Genomic DNA, 18059 nt, shown 5'->3' with positions numbered 1-18059 from the left:
AAACGGGTGCATAAGCAAATGTGGCGAAGAAAACTGATGGTGCCCGGCTATCAAAAGAGATAGTGTCTGGGGTCTTAAAGGCTTGAAGGTGAATAAGCAGCCATCTAGCTCAGAAGCAACAAAGCCCACATGGAAGAAGCACACCAGCCTGTGCGATCACGAGGTGCCAAAGGGACCAAGTATAAGGCATCCTAAAAAATAAAATACCATAATGAATGAAGGGGGAAGTGCAGAGTGGAGACCCAAAGCCCTTTTGTCGGCCACTGGAGACCCCTTCACAGAAGGGTCTAAAGGAGGAGATGAGTCAGTCAGGGTGCGAAGTAGCACTGATGAAGAACATAGCTTTCCTCCAGTTCCTAAATGCTTCTTCCCCCCAACTACCATGATCCAAATTCTACCTTGTAAGTCTGGATAGAGCAGAGGTTGTACACTGGTGCAGATAGGAGCTGGAGGCACAGGGAATCCAGAGTGGATGATACCTTCAGGACCAGGGGTGTGAGTGGCAATACTGGGAGGGTAGAGGGTGAGTGGGTTGGAAAGAGGAAACCGATTACAAGGATCCACATGTGACCTCCTCCCTGGGGGACAGACAACAGAAAAGGGGGTGAAGGGAGACTCTGGATAGGGCAAGATATGACAAAATAATAATTTATAAATTATCAAGGGCTAATGAGGGTAGGGGGAGCGGGGAGGGAGGGGAAAAAAGAGGACTTGATGCAAAGGGCTTAAGTGGACAGCAAATGCTTTTAAAATGATTAGGGCAAAGAATGTTTTATACAATTGATGTATGTAAATGTATGGATTGTGATAAGAGTTGTATGAGTCCCTAATAAAATGTTTAAACAAAATGAAGACAAGGTCCCCAAATTGTAGCAATGAATGCACAACTCTTTTTGATGTGTTTCAACCACCATCGATGTATATGATGTGTGAATTATAGGTCAATGAAACAGTTTAAAGGGAGAGAAAGAAGTCTATTCCTGAGTGAATAGATGTGCTAAAATATCCGATGCCTACAGTAGTCCTGCAATAAAAATTCAAAGAGTGAAAAATGCAACAAAAAAAAATAGATGGTGCCGGTAAAAAGAGAGAAGAAATATATCCAGGTATGGGTTGGCCTTCATTCATTGATGACCCATGCCAAGACAATAGAGGAAACAAGAACACTATTTCAACTATATGTTCAAGGTTTTATGGAGTTTGAGAACAGAAAAAAAGAATTTTACATACTTAAATGATGAGGGAAGATGGTGAGATTTACATCATCAGCATTTTACAGTGAAATCACTTCTATTTTGACTTCTCACTTAGTTCAGATGTAGTTAATTCTGAATATGATTTTTAAGTATTTTAATAGTTTGCACAACACCTGTTCCCTCTCATCTCTCCGCACTGCACACTTCATCTTAGCATGAAGTAAACTTGCAGTTAATAACTCGGTTCCAGATCCAAGTCACCTATCGGACATTTCTTTAAATCGCCTTGCACTTTAATGTTTCCTCTGTACAATGCTGATGCATGATGTGACTTGTTTGTCCTTTCCCAGAGTCTAGTTAGGTTGTAATGACACAGTGTGTACAATAACTTTAGTTAGAAGAGTTAAAATGTGGTCACACAGATCTTCTCCACCACCGTGTTAGAATTTTCTGGCACCTATCTTACATAATATTATAGGCTATTTTAATTTCTAATTTTTAAAGAAACACCATACTAGTTTCCATAATATTTGCACAATTTTGCTTTTTTACTTTCTTTTTTTAAAAAAATCATTTTGTTGGGGGTTCATACAACTCTTATCACAATCCATCCATCCATCCATCAATCCATCCATCATGTCAAGCACATTTGTACATTTGTTGTCATCATCATTCTCAAAACATTTGCTTTCTACTTGAGCCCTTGGTATCAGCTCTTCATTTCCACCACCCCATTTCCTCCCCTCTCCCTCACTAGCCCTTGTTAATTTATAAATTATTATTATTTTGTTATATCTTACACTTTCTAACGTCTCCCTTCACACACTTTTTCTGTTGTTCGTCCCCCAGGGAGGGGGTTCTAAGTAGATCCTTGTAATTGGTTCCTCCTTTCTACCCTACCTTCCCTCCACACTCCCAGTATTGCCACTTTCACTTCTGGTCCTGAGGGGTTCATATGTCCTGGATTCCCTGTGTTTCCAGTTCCTATCTGTACCAGTGTACATCCTCTGGTCTAACCTGATTTGTAAGGTAGAATTGGGATCATGAGAGTGGAGGTGGGGGGAGGCAGTAAAGAACTAGAGGAAAGTTGTATGTTTCATCATTGCTATACTGAACCCTGAGTGGCTTGTCTTCTCCCAAAGACGTTTCTTTAAGGTGATGTCCTGTTGACTACAGATGGGTTTTGGGTCCCCACTCTACACTTCCCGTCATTCACACTCATATGATTTTTGTTATTTGATGCCTGATACCTGATCCTATCGACACCTCGCAATCACACAGGTTGATGTGCTTCTTCCATGTGGACTTTGTAGCTTCTCAGCTAGTTGACAATTTGTTTATGCTAAAGTCTTTAAGACCCCAGAAGCTATATCTTTTGATAGCCATCAGCTTTTCTTTACCACATTTGCTTATGCACCCATTTTGCCTTCAGGGATTGAGTCAGGAAGGTGAGCATCATGGAATGCCAGTTTAATAGAACAAAGTGTTCTTGCATTGAGGGACTATTTGAGTGGAATCCCAATGCCCATCTGCTACCTTAATATTAAACCTATAAATATATGCACATAGATCTATTTCCCCATCATCATATATAAATATATTTATATATGTACATGCCTGTATTTAGATCTCTATAAATGCCCTTTGTCTCCTAGTTCTTTCCTCTATTTCCTTTTACTTCCCCCTTGTCCCGCTCTCAGGGTGAGCCTTCATTTGGGTTTCAGTAATTCCTCTCAGTTACCTTGCCCTTGACCAAGCCCTACCAAGCCTCCTACACCCCCCTCGCCACTGATTTTGGATAACTTGTTGTTTCCTTGTCCCAGGGTTTGTTAACACCACTTCTTTCCCGCCCCCCTCCCCCTCCTCCATGTCCTCCTGGAATCATTGGTCCCATTGTTTTCTCTTCTAGATTGTTTATCCCACCTATCTTATCTAGATATACCTGCAGAGATAACAATATGCACAAAAAAATGACAGAGCAAAACAAAGCAACAAAAGAAAACAAAAAAACCAATGACAAAAAAAGAAAAGGCTGTAAATAGTTCAAGGTCTGTTTGTTGAACTTTAGGAGCTTTTCTGGCCTGATAGGGTGCCAAGCCCTGGTCCCAAAGTCTATTTTTGGTATTCCCTCGGGACTTCCTTTCTCTGCTCCCCTTGCTGTTCTGTTGCACGCCCTTAGTGTTTTGCCTAGGTGGTGTTTGCATGATTTTATAATCCCACCAGCAATGTACAAAGGTTCTAGTCCCTCCACACCCTCACCAGCATTTGTTCTTTTGTGTTATATCTGTCTTTTTAAAATCCCTTTGACAATGGTTACTCCCAATAATTTCCTATAATTTTTTTGCAAAGAATTGAGTCTGATTTCTTAATTCACAATGAGTATCTTTTTTGTTCGTTTGTCTGTCTTGAATTTAGCATTCTGATGTGAAAGAACATTTAACTACTCCAACCTTACACTAGCCTCTAGCCAGTAGATATTAGTCATTGATTGCTCCACCCAAAAACTCATTGTTATATATACTAGCCACTTGCAATTACATATAAATTATAGGTCATCTGGGATGTTGAGCTGATCTGGTCCACAGTCAAACAATCTTGCTAAGATTCACTCATGTATAATCAATTAATTAGTAGATGGGCTGGGTCTGGCTTATCTAAAATGAATCACCTCCGCCCTGTATTGTTTCTCATCCTCCAGCAGGCCAAGTTGACCTTGTTCTCATAAAAGGAAAAGGATTCTAAAAGCAGAAGTGAACAGAGAGTTTGAGTTCTATGCTTGAAATTGGATCGCTGTCTTTACATCATATCTTATTGACTAAAACAATTCAGCTCAGATTTTTGGGTGATGGAAAGAGGTTGTACTTCTTAGTGGGAGAATCTATAAAGCCACAAATTACAGGGTGGTGCATGAAAAGAGGCCATCACAGCAATCCATCCAGCCCATTGTGTAATCTATCAGTCAGTATATTACTTGTCCCAAGAGGAAGATATTCACTTCTAACAACCAAATCTGTTCTCCTATATAATGTCAACATAGTAGCCACACTCTCAGAAGGCAATGTCCTTACTAGGGATGTGAATCGTTTTTCCCTCACACAGAGTACATTGGAAAGTGAATTCATTCCAAGACTCCTCCTAGTGGACACTCATCATTTAAGGACTTATTGGGATGTGTCCTTGATGGAGATCACTGAACTGGGGGTTGCATACTCATAAGCCATGCTCTCACGACCTTGGGGAAGCCCCTGGAGAAATATTGTAAGTTCTCCTGTCTTTCACAGCGTGCATGTGCTAAACATGCCCCCTGATAACTCTTCAGAAGTAGCCCCGGTTGGTTTTTATGCCAGTTTTCTTTGACCTCACATGTCCTTTTTAAAACTCTGGCTCAGCAAGCCATTGGGCTAACAGTTTCCCTCATCTGGATGATATTTCTCTTGTCCCTTTAAAGGCTTAATAAATGTTCTCTTTAAATAAATAGAAAAGGAAATCATCCTGAGAGTCATAAAGATGCTTTACAAAAAAAATCTAATATGGCATCAATAATCTGTGTTCATTTATGAACACACTCTATATTTTAAAATAATATTTCGCATGTTTGGTGAAAATTTACATAACAACTTAGATTTCCATTTGATGATTATGACACAAATAGAGACATTGCTAAGCTTTTTCACTTTGTGTTAGCATTCTCCTTAATCCTCTTTTGAGATTAAGTCATCTATCTGGTATAATCAGGAGAAAGATGAGGCTGCCCCCAAAGGGTCACAGTCTCAGAATCGCACAGGGGAAGTTCTACTCTGTGCTACAGGGGCTGTGAGTCGGAATCAACTCCATGGTAATGAGTTTCAGTTTTAAATATCACTTCACTAGTCCCTTACTCTTTCATCTTCTCTTTAGAATATGTTCACTAGTTTGTGTTAGACAGATGGTTTTTTAACGGTGTCAGTACTCACTAGTAATTTAATGAGTGACTCTATTTTTTGCTGAAAAAATTACAATATTTGTTTATTGACTCACACCACTGTTGTATCATGTTGGGAGTGGGGATAGAGTTCTGAGTAAAATAGGCACAGGCCTATCTGTATGGTCCCTATATTCAGTGGCGGTGGCAAATGAGGTCAATCTCTATTAACTAATTATATTAGAGTACCTTGAATGATGAAAGGGAGGAAATCCATTGGATATGTAGAAATATAGTTCTCATTGTTAGATTGTAAGCTGAGCTACTATAATTAAGAGATATTTAAATTCAATTGCTCAAGCAATATAGACGGGTGGCTCATAGCACATACAGCTAGCCCTCAGTCCTGGGTTCATGGACTCGTCCCTAAAAATCTCTCCAGGCTACATTAGCTTAAGTATTATGACTGCCTTTTAAGAATCTCCACATTGGTTCATTCTTCTGGTTACCCTATTACCCAGGTACTTTCTTTCCACCAATAGAACATACTGATCACTCCCCAAGAGGGACTACATAAATCCCCATTTATTTACTGCACTCAACACCCTTTGTCTCAGACTGACAATGGAATACAATATTCTCCATCAGATGCAGACTTACTTTTCATGGCCCAATAACCAATAAAATAAGTCATGCCCTCTGTTCTTGTCACAACCAATTTATAATGGGGAAACAAGAGCAGTTCCAAAGATAACAATAAGTACTCCAACAGCTCTGTATGATAGAGATTCTGACATTGGCGCTTTTTCACCCATCCCCATCAACCCTGGTGAGATTTCAAACAAAATCACAGGGAAATGACTTAGGAGGTGGGAATGAGAAATATTCACATTGCTTTCTTCATGAGCCATGTATCTAAGTTGATTAGATCAAATTGTGGCCAGTGCCACAAACAAACAGTACAATGTCAGTTCATGTAATTGAGGGAGGGGCGCTGAAAGCACGAAATTATTGTTTCAGGTAATAGAGAGAGACACAGTAGACAACATGACCTGGTTTGAAGAGGAAATTCATTTGAGTTCCCTACTTCTGAATATTCTTTCTGTAAATCTGTACCCAAACGTAGCCTTTCTCAAAATCCACCTAAACTTCCTATTTTCTTTTTCAAAGTCTACTTCTAATCTGGATGCTGAACTTGTCATTTTCTTATTACCCACCAGGATCCAGAGTCATTATATTAATCCTGTCAGAGACAGAAATGTCACTACCTATTCTAACAATTTACATAATTGTTTTCCTGCAATTAGGTATTCATTAAAATGTGAAAGGAGTAGTGATGACATTCATAAATGTAATAAGAAAAGAGGAAGATGGATGGAATAAGGTGATGCAGCCAATAATATATTACACAGTCTAACATAAACAATGCAGAATAATTAGTTCAAGAGTAGAACATTTTAAATGATGGTCTGCTACCCTTCCGAAATTTGATTTTCAATTCTTGATAGTTATACACATTTTTTATGCCTCTTGGTTTAAATTTGGTTTTTCTCTGTTCCAGCTATCTATATTACATAATGTTTCCTAAAGACGAGTGGAGTAAAATGACACAGTTTTGTTATGTCTTTTGAATCTCCTAGTTGACCGTGGTATTATTCTGCTTTATATGATGTCAACCAAGGTGTTGGGAAAGCTGGAAAGTCCCAAATGCCTTGCCTCCCACACCCAGCAGTCTGTGCTGGCTAACAGCACGTAGCTCAAGTAGACTGGTTGGCCATGAGCTGCAATTGGTTTCCATTTGGTCTTTTCCTGTTGGCTCCTTGGGCTTCCTCACCATTTGGGAGCTTGAGTTACAGGAAGAAGCTTTTTCAAATGTTGCACATATCAAAGTTCTGCTTGCATCATACATGTTACTGTCTTGTTGACCAAAGCTAGGTATCTGACCAAGCTCAAAGTCAACATGAGAGAGGACTACACAAACGCAATTATTCTAAAAGGCATGATTCATCAGGGATTAATGAAGTAGCTGCCCACCACACATTCCTGCTTCCTCCATTGAAACAGGTACAAGTATGATACTAAACATCCAAATGGGCTAACTGAGAACGCACATTAGACAGATGGCTGGCACAAGAAGGCCCCAACTAATATTAGCTAATTATTAGAGAGGTACCTTGCAAGGAGGCGTGGGGTCAATGCAGACAACATCTCTCTGAACGAGGAAAAGGGGAATATTTAAGGGAGGTTAGGTGAAAAGAACCTTACGTAGTGTCATGAAGAGAAGTCAACAATTGTAGAAATTGAGGCCACATAGGTGGGATTATGGTCATTGCTTGCTTGTACGGCAGGTGTCCAGATAGGGTCTATGGCAAAGGCTTTTGGGTGGATATATCATCACTTATTATGGGATGTTTGGCACGTACCTGGCAGCTGGTGCCCTCAAGTTTGAGGCCTCTTCCTTTGCTCTTTAGTTCAACCTGAGGTCATGGGTGTCCAGTCTGCCGCTGTTTCTGTGAGCAGTCTAAGCAGGGCAGTGCTGAATGCTGCAGAGCAGGGGAGTGGAACCGACTGAGTAAAACACATTCTTCTTGCAGGAGAAAAAGGGAATTGGAAAGACCACACGTTAAAACATGAACTTGATGTGGGTCCATCATATTGCCCTGGTGGAATTACTCCAGGTCATCCAAACTTAGAGTATGGGGGTAGAAGCCACCAGCTTCTTTCCTAACCTGTACTTTTCCATTCCTCTTATTCCCTGCCTCATCAGTGAGAATGTCTACCACCTTTCTTTCTCTTTTATATCAAAGATTTCCAAATCTGACCTCTCTCTTATGTCCTCATGAGTTTGCCTTGATGCATCCAAATAGAATGCTCCTTGGCCTCCTGTGCTATCACAGTCCTGAGGAGTATTTCTCTGAAAACACCCACGGTTTTTACCTCTCCCTATTGTAGGCATTTTGTTCCCCACATCATCCTTCCTTTATGGCATTTTACTGGCCAGAGAAGAACTGAACTCCTATGTTGGAGTCATCCCTAAGTTCAAGGGTCATGGAGAGTGGTAGGCAGTCAAACATCACCTCTATTGATAGCTCACTTACTCCGTGCCAGGCCCTAGATGAAGTACTTTTTGTCACTAGAAGGGAAATAGCCTAAGGCCTGAGGCAGCAGTGTGAAACAAATCTACACGTCTTGTTCACCTGCCAAGCGAGACACTGGCACACATTCAAAGATCAATAAATAGTCTCTATTAGGTTTATGATTATGGTGATGATGGTTTGGATAGTGTGAGTAAAAACATTATATTCCCCAATAAATCCACGTCCATATCTTTAGACTAAAATGGAAACTCCATCCCAATGTATCTGCCTATGGGAGGACACCTTTGGCACCAAGCTCCCCAGCAAATGCCACCATCTGTGTGCTATCCCTCCATTTGCCAATGTAGGCACAGCAGGTACTATTAGGTTAACCTTTTCTTTCACTAGCTTCCTCTCAAAATAGTAAACACTTTGGCTGTTGTAGATCTCCAATCCAAAAAGTAAAAATTTGAAAATATCTCTCTTACAGAGCATAGTGATCGAACAGTTATTCTAGCACATTTTTTCAAATAACAAACTTATAGTGTGACTTATACGTATCAGAAAAATGAAAGTGAAGTATTATTTTTTAATATTTACCAGAAGATTTAATTATTTATGAGAAAGGCAATACCATGAATTATTTTAACGTAGCATGAGGTTTCACCTTCTGTGATCTGGATGAGTTCTAATTAAAGCCCCCATATTTGGCTGCTTCAATGGTGATGTTGATTAGTACTCTGAATGGGGTCAGTGACAGAAAACCTGCCACAAATGGATTAAATCAGATATCCTTCATCTGATGGGTTCTACCTTCCTATGTCAAACTAATGGCTTCCTCTGGCTCTGCGTGTGTTGGCAAAAGTCGACAGCAGCAGTTAGAGGCTCTCCTTTTCGCAGATGACCTTCTTTCCAGGAGTTCTTTCCATAAAGCATCCAACAAGACGCTCCCTGAAACTCCTGGGCCTGAATTAGCCCCCATGCTCATTTCTGATCTAAACCAGGCATCATTTCTAACGGTAGAAGTGAAAAAAAAAACCCTTAAAAAAAGAAAGCAAACAAAAACACTATGTAGCAGTAAGGTAGGTACGTGGCAAATGCCCCAAAGGAAAATAAGAGTTTTAGGTAGGCAGAGAGAATGATAGATGAATAGATAGATAGATAGATGATACATAGCTAGAGATAGAGATGATGTATGTAAGTAGAGAAGGAAGGGAGGACCTGCGAAGGAAGGGAGGGGAAGAAGGAAAGAGATGGGAGGGGAGGGTGGCTGAGAGAAAGGAAGGGAAGAAAAGAAGGAAGGAGGTGAGAAAGAGAGAAAGAAAATAACAAAAATAAGCAAAACAGGAAAGGTAGCCAACTACTACTCACGGAACCATGTTTGGACCTGATTTTTTAGCCAATTTCTGAGTAGTGATGTGACACATTTGGAATCTGTAGAAGTGTATGCTGGTTCTTGCGATCTTTTTTTTTTTTAAAGATGGGTTACATCCTGTAGCTGATTCTGTCCACTTCACACACGTATCTCTGTAGTCTTTACCATTTCTACACAGACATACCTCATTTTATTGCACCTAGCAAATTGGAGTTTTGTGGCAACCCTGAGCCAAGTGAGTCAATTGACATAATTCCTCCCCACCACCCCCATGAGCATATGCTCATTTTATGACCTCTGTCACATTTCGGTAATTATCACAATAATTACACCTTTCTCATAAATCTATTGCACCTTAATAGAGTATATTATGGCATGAATCTAACTTTGTTGTGCACTGGGAATCCAAACACCGTGTGTGACTCCTTTCATTTCAATGGTTGCTTTCTCCTGGTGAGCTGGAAATGAACCCCCGGTATCTCCAAGGTGCCTGTGCATGCTGCCTGCTTCCCAATCCAGCATTTGTCACCTGCGGCTCTTCAACGGGGCCATCCCCTGCATATCTTTGGAGCAAGTCAGATATGCAGGGGGATGTTATTGGTGACCTGAGTTGCCATGGAATCATCTCGGGCTTCTGGAGACCTTATGCATAAGAGGAGGACATTGGCTAGATCCTGTACCATCTTCAGTATTGTGGGTAGGTTTAAGAACATGGCTGTGGTTCTTGTAAAGTATGTCCACCCCAATGGGTTTATCTTCCAGTATCATGTTAAACACATTCTGTTGTAAACCACTAGTTTTCCATTGGTCCCTTTTTTTCAGAAACAGACGCCTAAACTTGATTCCCCACAGTATGTCTTAGTCTGGAAGTTCCACGGATGTCTGTTCACCATGCATAACCCTGCTGCATTTGAAATGTTAGTGACATAGATTTTGGCATCATGACAACACATGCCACAACAGTAGAATAGTACATAGGTGGTAGGTAAGGGAAGTAACACTCTTCAAAGGATGAATAACCCAACACTCATTCCCCTCAGGGTCACAGACTACATCCCCCACAAGAGGAAGTTTAATCGTCCACAGTGTAACTTGCTTGCAAACATACCTTTTACTGGCAACCTTCTCTTCCCTAATACATGTTGGCAAATTCCACTGGTGGGTTCTGGGGTCCAATTCCAAGTAAACTCCTTGTGCTCCATGTCTTGCTACTGATATAACTGTTTGCTACATATGCAAGCCCTCAGGAGGTAGCTTAGGATATCAGTTACCTCAGAATTCTGTATTATTGCTTTTCAATTTCATGTTAAGATGGGGAGAAGATATTGCTTCCACCTTGAAATGTTGTATTTCTGTCTCTTATATTTTGAGTTTCCAAATAAAATATGACTGCAACCAGAATTTGGAATGGAATTTCGAGACAGTGTCCTGTATTAGAAGATCTGAGGTTAGATGTGGACCTGACATGGAGTGGATAAACAGTGGCGGATGTGAGCTTAAGGGTTAATGGGAGAGAGGGTGTGTGAGGGTGGGGTTGAGGTGTGATTGCTTGGTTTTACTGCTAGTGATAGAAAGGTTTATTGAAGAGATTCCAGTAAATTGTGTGTGAGTAAATAGAAAACTGGCATTACTCAAGAGACTTCTGGAGACATTCATGGTGAAGTTTGACTAAAGTTGGATGAGTGTGTGTTTACTCACTATTATCAGAATGTCAAAATAGAGATGACACAAATAGAGTCGCAAATCGATTTTAAATTAAATATATCACGTAGCTCTACTCAGCAAAGGCTGTATCATCTGTGGCTAAATAAGAACACACAACCCTTTCACTTTCAAAATCATCCAAGGAAAAAAATGTTTTAATGTCTGTCTTAGATGGAAGGGCATACTTTCACAATTTCAGGCAGGGGAAGTCATTTTTCTTTTTTACAGAAAACACATCATGTACCATCTATATCACCTGGTGTAAGTCTTACAGAATGCGATTTTATTGAATGGAATTTAGATGTTGAAAAAACATTGGATTTCCTTTTAGAAAGTTAAAATCTCATGGATCAATTTAAGATTAATTTGAAGATAATTTGAGCTTTATCCTTCATATAGAAAGGGTATAGGGCTGTTATTTTTCACTTCTAAATGATCAGTTCCTCAATTTTAAGAAAACTTAATTTGATGAATTTCATTAGCCCCATGTTGTATTGTAGACTGTTTCTTTTCTTCCTCTCCTTCCTCAATTTTATCCCTTCAAAACGTGTTAATCTCCCTTTGTCCCAAGTGATTTTTTTATACTCTTCCCTCCTTCCCTTTTAATGCCTTTCTCTTTCTTTTGAAATCTCCATTTTCTGTTTTTGCTAGGAATTATGTTCTTGTCAAAGAATAAAAGACACAACTCCATGCTGTCCTTCCTTTCTCCCATATGGCTAAATTGCAGTATTTAATGCCAATTATTTAGGATATTAATTTTGGATTCTCTCCAACAAAAGTGTTGGCTATTTTTGCCACAGTTAACTCTTCTCAGTTCAGAACTATGACCATTGAAGATTAACATTGCAAAAGAAAGCACTGGAATGCAGGCCTTTATTGATGTTTCCTTGATTTAATTTACAACAGTGTGCTCATTCTCTTGGAACAGTAGCATGCTAATTAGGAAGCCATTACCCAGTTTGTCCATAGGTTAAATAATGACACATAAAAGCATCTGAATTCATCAGCACCATTCTTTCATTAAATGAATTAATCTAAATGAATTAATAGTCAGATTTAACATTTGCATGAACGGTGGGGCATACTTAAAGTGCTTACCTAAGTAATCTGCCTCTGGTGTTAAGTCATCACAGTTGTTAGGTGTCATTGACCTGGTTCAGAGCCATAGAAACCTTATGCACAACAGAAGGAAAATTGGCCTGATCCTGCACCATCCTTACAATTGTTCTCATGCTTGAATAGATTGGTACAGCCAATATCAATCTCTCTCCTTAGGTACCTTCCTTTTTATTTTGCTGTCCCTCTGCTTTACTAAGCATTACACCTTCAACAGGGACTAAGCTCTCCTGACAACATGTCGGAAGTATGTGCATTAGAAGAAGTCTCCTTATCCCTGTCTCTAAGGAGTATTCTGGCTGCATTTTTCTAAGACAGAGTTGTCCTTTCTGCACTACAATTTAAACACATTGATTCACCTTTGCTCTTCTTTAGTCAATGTCCAAGTGGCATTAAGTGGGAGGTAGTAATGTGTCACAATCCATAGCGTCACAAAAATAATTTATTTTGCTTTTTCCAAAATGTCTTCCGTTACTGAAAACATGGTTTCAGCATGAAATTCAAAGTAGAAAATAATTTTGTGTTGAAGGGGTAAAATGGATAACTGGACCCTTCAATGACAGAAGAACGAACCTCACCCTATATTTGACATAAACCTTTGATCAATTCAGAACCATTAACCTCCTATTTTCAAGCGGGTGACTTATAGCAGCAGGCTCACACCCTTCCATTTCCTTAGATATTTGGAGACAAGCAATAGTCTAGGAACATGGTGGTTACTGCTGATTCTTTTTATACAAATTGATTCATTGATTCATGTCTACATGAAGAAAGACCAAAACTAGCATATAACATGCTCAATTATTATATTGTACTCTAAAAAATATCTATCTCTGGAATGCTTGCCACATATTCCACATCACCTTCAAGAAATTTTTTGGAGGAAATTTTCTAATATACCCTAATAATCACCTGTTTGTATTCACTTTAGAAAATCTTTCTGGAAGGCAATTTAAATGAACACAAAGTCAAAACAACTGAAAATATTATATAAATGCTAATTTCTTATTTATCATGATATATTTTTGGATCTAGCACTTTTTAAGAGCCCTGGCTATGTAGTAGATTACGTTTTGGGCTGCTAACTTCAAGATCAGAAGTTCAAACCCATCTGTTGCTTCAAGGGAGAGAGATGAGGCAGTCAGATTGGTAAAGATTTTCAGCCTTAAAAACCCCAAAGAGCAGTTCTACTCTGTTCTCCAGGGTTATTATGAGTCATAATTGATTCAATGGCAGTGGCTTTTTTTTTTTTTGCTAACACCGTCTTATACTCATGTTTGGATTAAGCTGAGCAAAATTTACAGTGTATGAGAAAGAAATTTTAAATTGCAATATTATCTGAGCATTAACTGTACAATTAATGAGGTCCCATGAGTTTGATAGGAATCTTTTTCTCCAAAGATATAGCTATGTCTGACTCACAACATGTGTGCATCTGCAAGTCTGCTGGCCACAGTAGTATAGAAGATTGTAGAGCAGAATTTTTCCACATGGGAAAATGATTGCCTCACAATGGGATATCATCACAATATTGTCCTTAGTAGTGCCATGCTCTAATCAACTAAAACAGGCAAGTTATATAGAGAGATGGATATAAAGATTATATAGTAATTGCTCACATAAACACCACTCTTTTTAAGTGCTAAAATGAGATGTGAATCACCTTTTAAACACAGTATTTAAAAGCATATTCTGTCCTAAGCACATAGAAAAATAGAGTTGTAATTGAAAAACTGTGAAGTATTAAAACATAATCCTTTGAATATGAAATGGATCTTAAGTAACATGATTTATCATTCTCAACAAAAGGTTTGCTTACGATTATGACAGTACTGAGTGGAGTTTAGGTATTTTCTTTTAAAGAAAATAATTGTGTGTATTTCTATAACATAAAATTGGATAATTCATACAAACATTATGTCAAGTATATATTTATATAACTATGAATACATTTTATTTTACATATACATATTTATAAAAAATCAATTTAAAATAAAATAATTCAATTATATATAAAGTAAGGACTAAAACACTCAAAACTAAAACCATTGATGTAACTCTAGCAACCCTACAGGCAGCATAACACTGCCCCATTCAATTTACAAGACTGGAACATGATAGTGGGACAAGAGAAAAATAAAAGGAAATAGAGAACAGAACTAGGAGGCAAAGGACATTTACAGAGGTCTGAAACAGGCAGGTAGATAGGTAAGTAAATACATGATAAGGAAATACATATATTAATTTATTAAGCATTAAGGCAGCAGACAGATATTAGGCCTCTATTTAAGTACTCCCTTAATAAAATAACACTTTGTTCTAATAACCAGGCATTCTGTGATACTCACCTTCCCCGACATGCTCTCTGAAGACAAAATGGGTGCATAAGCAAATGTGGTGAAGAAAGCTGATGGTGCCTGGCTATCAAAAATATGGCATCTGGGGCCTTAAATGCTTGAAGATAAACCAGCGACCATGTAGCTGAGAAGCAACCAAACCCACATGGAAGAACACCAGCCTGTGTGATCATGTGCTGTTGATGAGATCGGGTATCAGGCAACAAAGACCCAGAACAAAAAAATCATATCAATGTGAATGAGGGGGAAGGCAGAGTAGAGATCCAAAGCCCATCTGTAGACAATTGGACATCCCCTTACAGAAGGATCACAAGGAAGGGATGAGCTAGTCAGGGTGTAGTATAGCACCAAGAAAACACACAACTTCCCCCTGCCCCCCGCCCCCCCCCCCCACTGTCAAGACCCTAATTCTACCTCAGAAATCTGGCTAGACCAGAGCATGTACACTGGTAAAGATAAGAGCTGGAAACACGGGGAATCTGGACAGATAAACTCCTCAAGACCAATAATGAGCTTAGTGATACCAGGAGGGGAAGGGGAAGGTGGGGGAGGGGAGGGGGGAACTGACCACAATGATTGACATATAACCCCCTCCTAGAGGGATGGACAACCGAAATTTGGATGAATGGAGACAGCGATCAGTGTAAGACATGAAAAAATACTAATTTATAAATGATCAAGGGATCTTGAGGGAGGAAGCGTGAGGGAGGAGGGAAATGAGCTGATACCAAGGGCTCAAGTAGAAAGAAAATGTTTTGAAAATGATGATGACAACATATGTAACAAATGTGCTTGGCACAATGGATGGATGGATGGATGGATTGTGAAAAGAGCCATAAGAAACCACAATAAAATTATTTTTTTAAAGAGTATCTTCAAGAAGAGCAAAAAAGACTTCCAAGGCTGAAAATGTTTAGGGACCATCTTTCACCCATAGTCTGGTGGGTTTGAACTGCACCAGCTCAAAAAAGAGCTCCTGAAATAGAGAATAAGTACAACTTTTCATTCAAACAATTTGGCAGTTGGGTAGATTCATAAAATTGGTTCAATACATAAAATTTTTTTTATCATTTTATTGGGAGCTCATACAAATCTTATCACAATCCATATATACATCAATTGTGTAAAGCACATTTGTACATTTTTTGCCCTTATCATACTCAAAATATTTGCTCTCCACTTGAGCCCTTGGCATCAGCTCCTAATGTTCCTCCTCATTCTCCCCTCCCCCCTCCATCATGAACCCTTGATAATTTATAAATTAATATTTTGTCATATCTTACACTGTCCAATGTCTCCTTTAACCCACTTTTCTGTTGTCCATTCCCTAGGGAGGAGGTTATGTGTAGAGCCCTGTATTTCTCTTTTTAAAAAGTACATTGAAAATTTACAATCAAGTACCTTATATTCTAGAGAGTCATTTTCATTAGTATTCAAAGTAAAACCCTTATAAACCCTACTCCCATACTGGTTTAGATTAAGATTTTCATGACATTATTTGGGGACTGTGTTAGTCCATGTAGACTAGAGAAACAAATCCTTAGAAACTCATGTGTATAAGAAAGAGGTTTACGTATAACAGCACTTGAACATTGAGAAAATATCTCAGCCCAGTCCAGATCAAGTCCCTAAGTCTGATATTAGCCCATATGTCTGATACCAATCTATAAAGTCCTCTTCAGACTCATGAAATATATGCAATGATGCCAAATGTAGGAAGACCACAGAACAGAGGGTTGGAAGTCTTACAGATCCAGTGGTGTTGTAAGCACTGGCAGGGCTTTCTATGTGACTTCTCCAGCTGCAGAGGTCTGGCTCCATCAGCCTCTCTCCATGTCTTCTCCACAGCGATGTCTCATAGGCGAGAAAAGATGATGTCTTCTACCTCCAGGGAGGAAACATTACCAGAGCTCTCAGAAGTCTCAGGAGAAGATTATGCCCACACAGAGGCCTCATTGACTATCTCCAGATTGACAGGCTGGACTCCACCCCTACCTTCTTAATCCTCATATGGACACCAGATTATGTAACTACCACAGGGACTTTTCTCTTACTTCTGAATAGGTTGGCACATAGTTCCCATTCACAAGTAAATATACACAACACAGGTATCCTTTTAAAAATCATTATAAAAAAAGAAAATAACTTGGAGAAAATGAGAAAGATAAGGTACATGTTTGCATCTCTCAACTTTAATGTTCTTCTTTGAATATCCTCCCCCCACCCCCACATCCTTCAAGACGATTCTTTGCTAGGCTGATTCATTGTTCTCTGCAATACTTCCAGCAGCTAGTTGTCCTTAAACATTTTGGGGACACCGGCTCATTAAGAATACTGATGAAAACTGTGATCGGCTAATTGCTTATTCACTGGAAGTCACAGTAAACCCACTGCTTTAGAGTTAATCCCCACACATAAGACCCCATCTAAGATTTCTAAAGCTGTAGCTTGTTACAGTAGAAGAAGCCTCCTTTTCACCTTCAGGACAACTTTGGAGTTCAAAGATTGGCCGTCAAACACATAACCGTCTACACCACCAAGTCTCCTTATTCCCTGAATTCAAATGCCAAGCTCAACTCACTGCCTCGGTGTTGATTCCGAAGCAGCAACCCTTCATGTTATGTGGTCTCGACTTGAGAGCTTGGGTTCTTTCTAAAAATAAACCCTCCACATAAGGTGACTGCAATATTTCTTGAATCTGTTAGCCATCCGTTTGGATATTGCTTCCTCGGTCACTTCCCTTTTCTAGCTGCTAAAGAGATAGTTCATAATTTTGCCAATTTACCACCAGGAACTCAAAGTTAAGCATGAATCTCACTGAATTTCTAGAAATAATGAACCTGCTCTATTTCAGTTTGACCAACCTTCCTCAACCATGTTTACTTTAAATTTTGAAATGCTTTCAAATGCATCATAACAGGGTTAGTAATTTTTTTAATTTTTGGATGCATGAATGAAAAACACTCAATGAAACATATTATAAGGGAAAAACTATTTTCCATGAGAAGTGCTTTTCTAATGCTTAATTTAGAAAATAGATCAGACATGTGCTTACTTTTTCATCTTAAAGAAACATGTGTTAAAAAGATTATTGATTCTGAGTCATCATTTTAGTGCAAAAGGTGACTTAACAGTTGTTGGCATATGTCTCTCTATGAATTTTTGGAGAATTTTTCAAAGGACCATTTGCAATCACAACAGCAAGCTAATTTTTCTGTTTGTGATACAACATGCTGAAAAATAAAACATTAGAAGATTAACAATATTAATCATATTTATCATTATCCTATTTAGAATTTAAGAATCAATGTTACAAAATGTGAACAAGGACAC

This window comes from Tenrec ecaudatus, chromosome X, assembly GCF_050624435.1.
Source record: "Tenrec ecaudatus isolate mTenEca1 chromosome X, mTenEca1.hap1, whole genome shotgun sequence".
NCBI classification, from domain to species: Eukaryota; Metazoa; Chordata; class Mammalia; order Afrosoricida; family Tenrecidae; genus Tenrec; species Tenrec ecaudatus.
The sequence above is the reverse complement of the archived record's forward strand: the minus strand, read 5'-3'. Positions refer to the sequence as shown.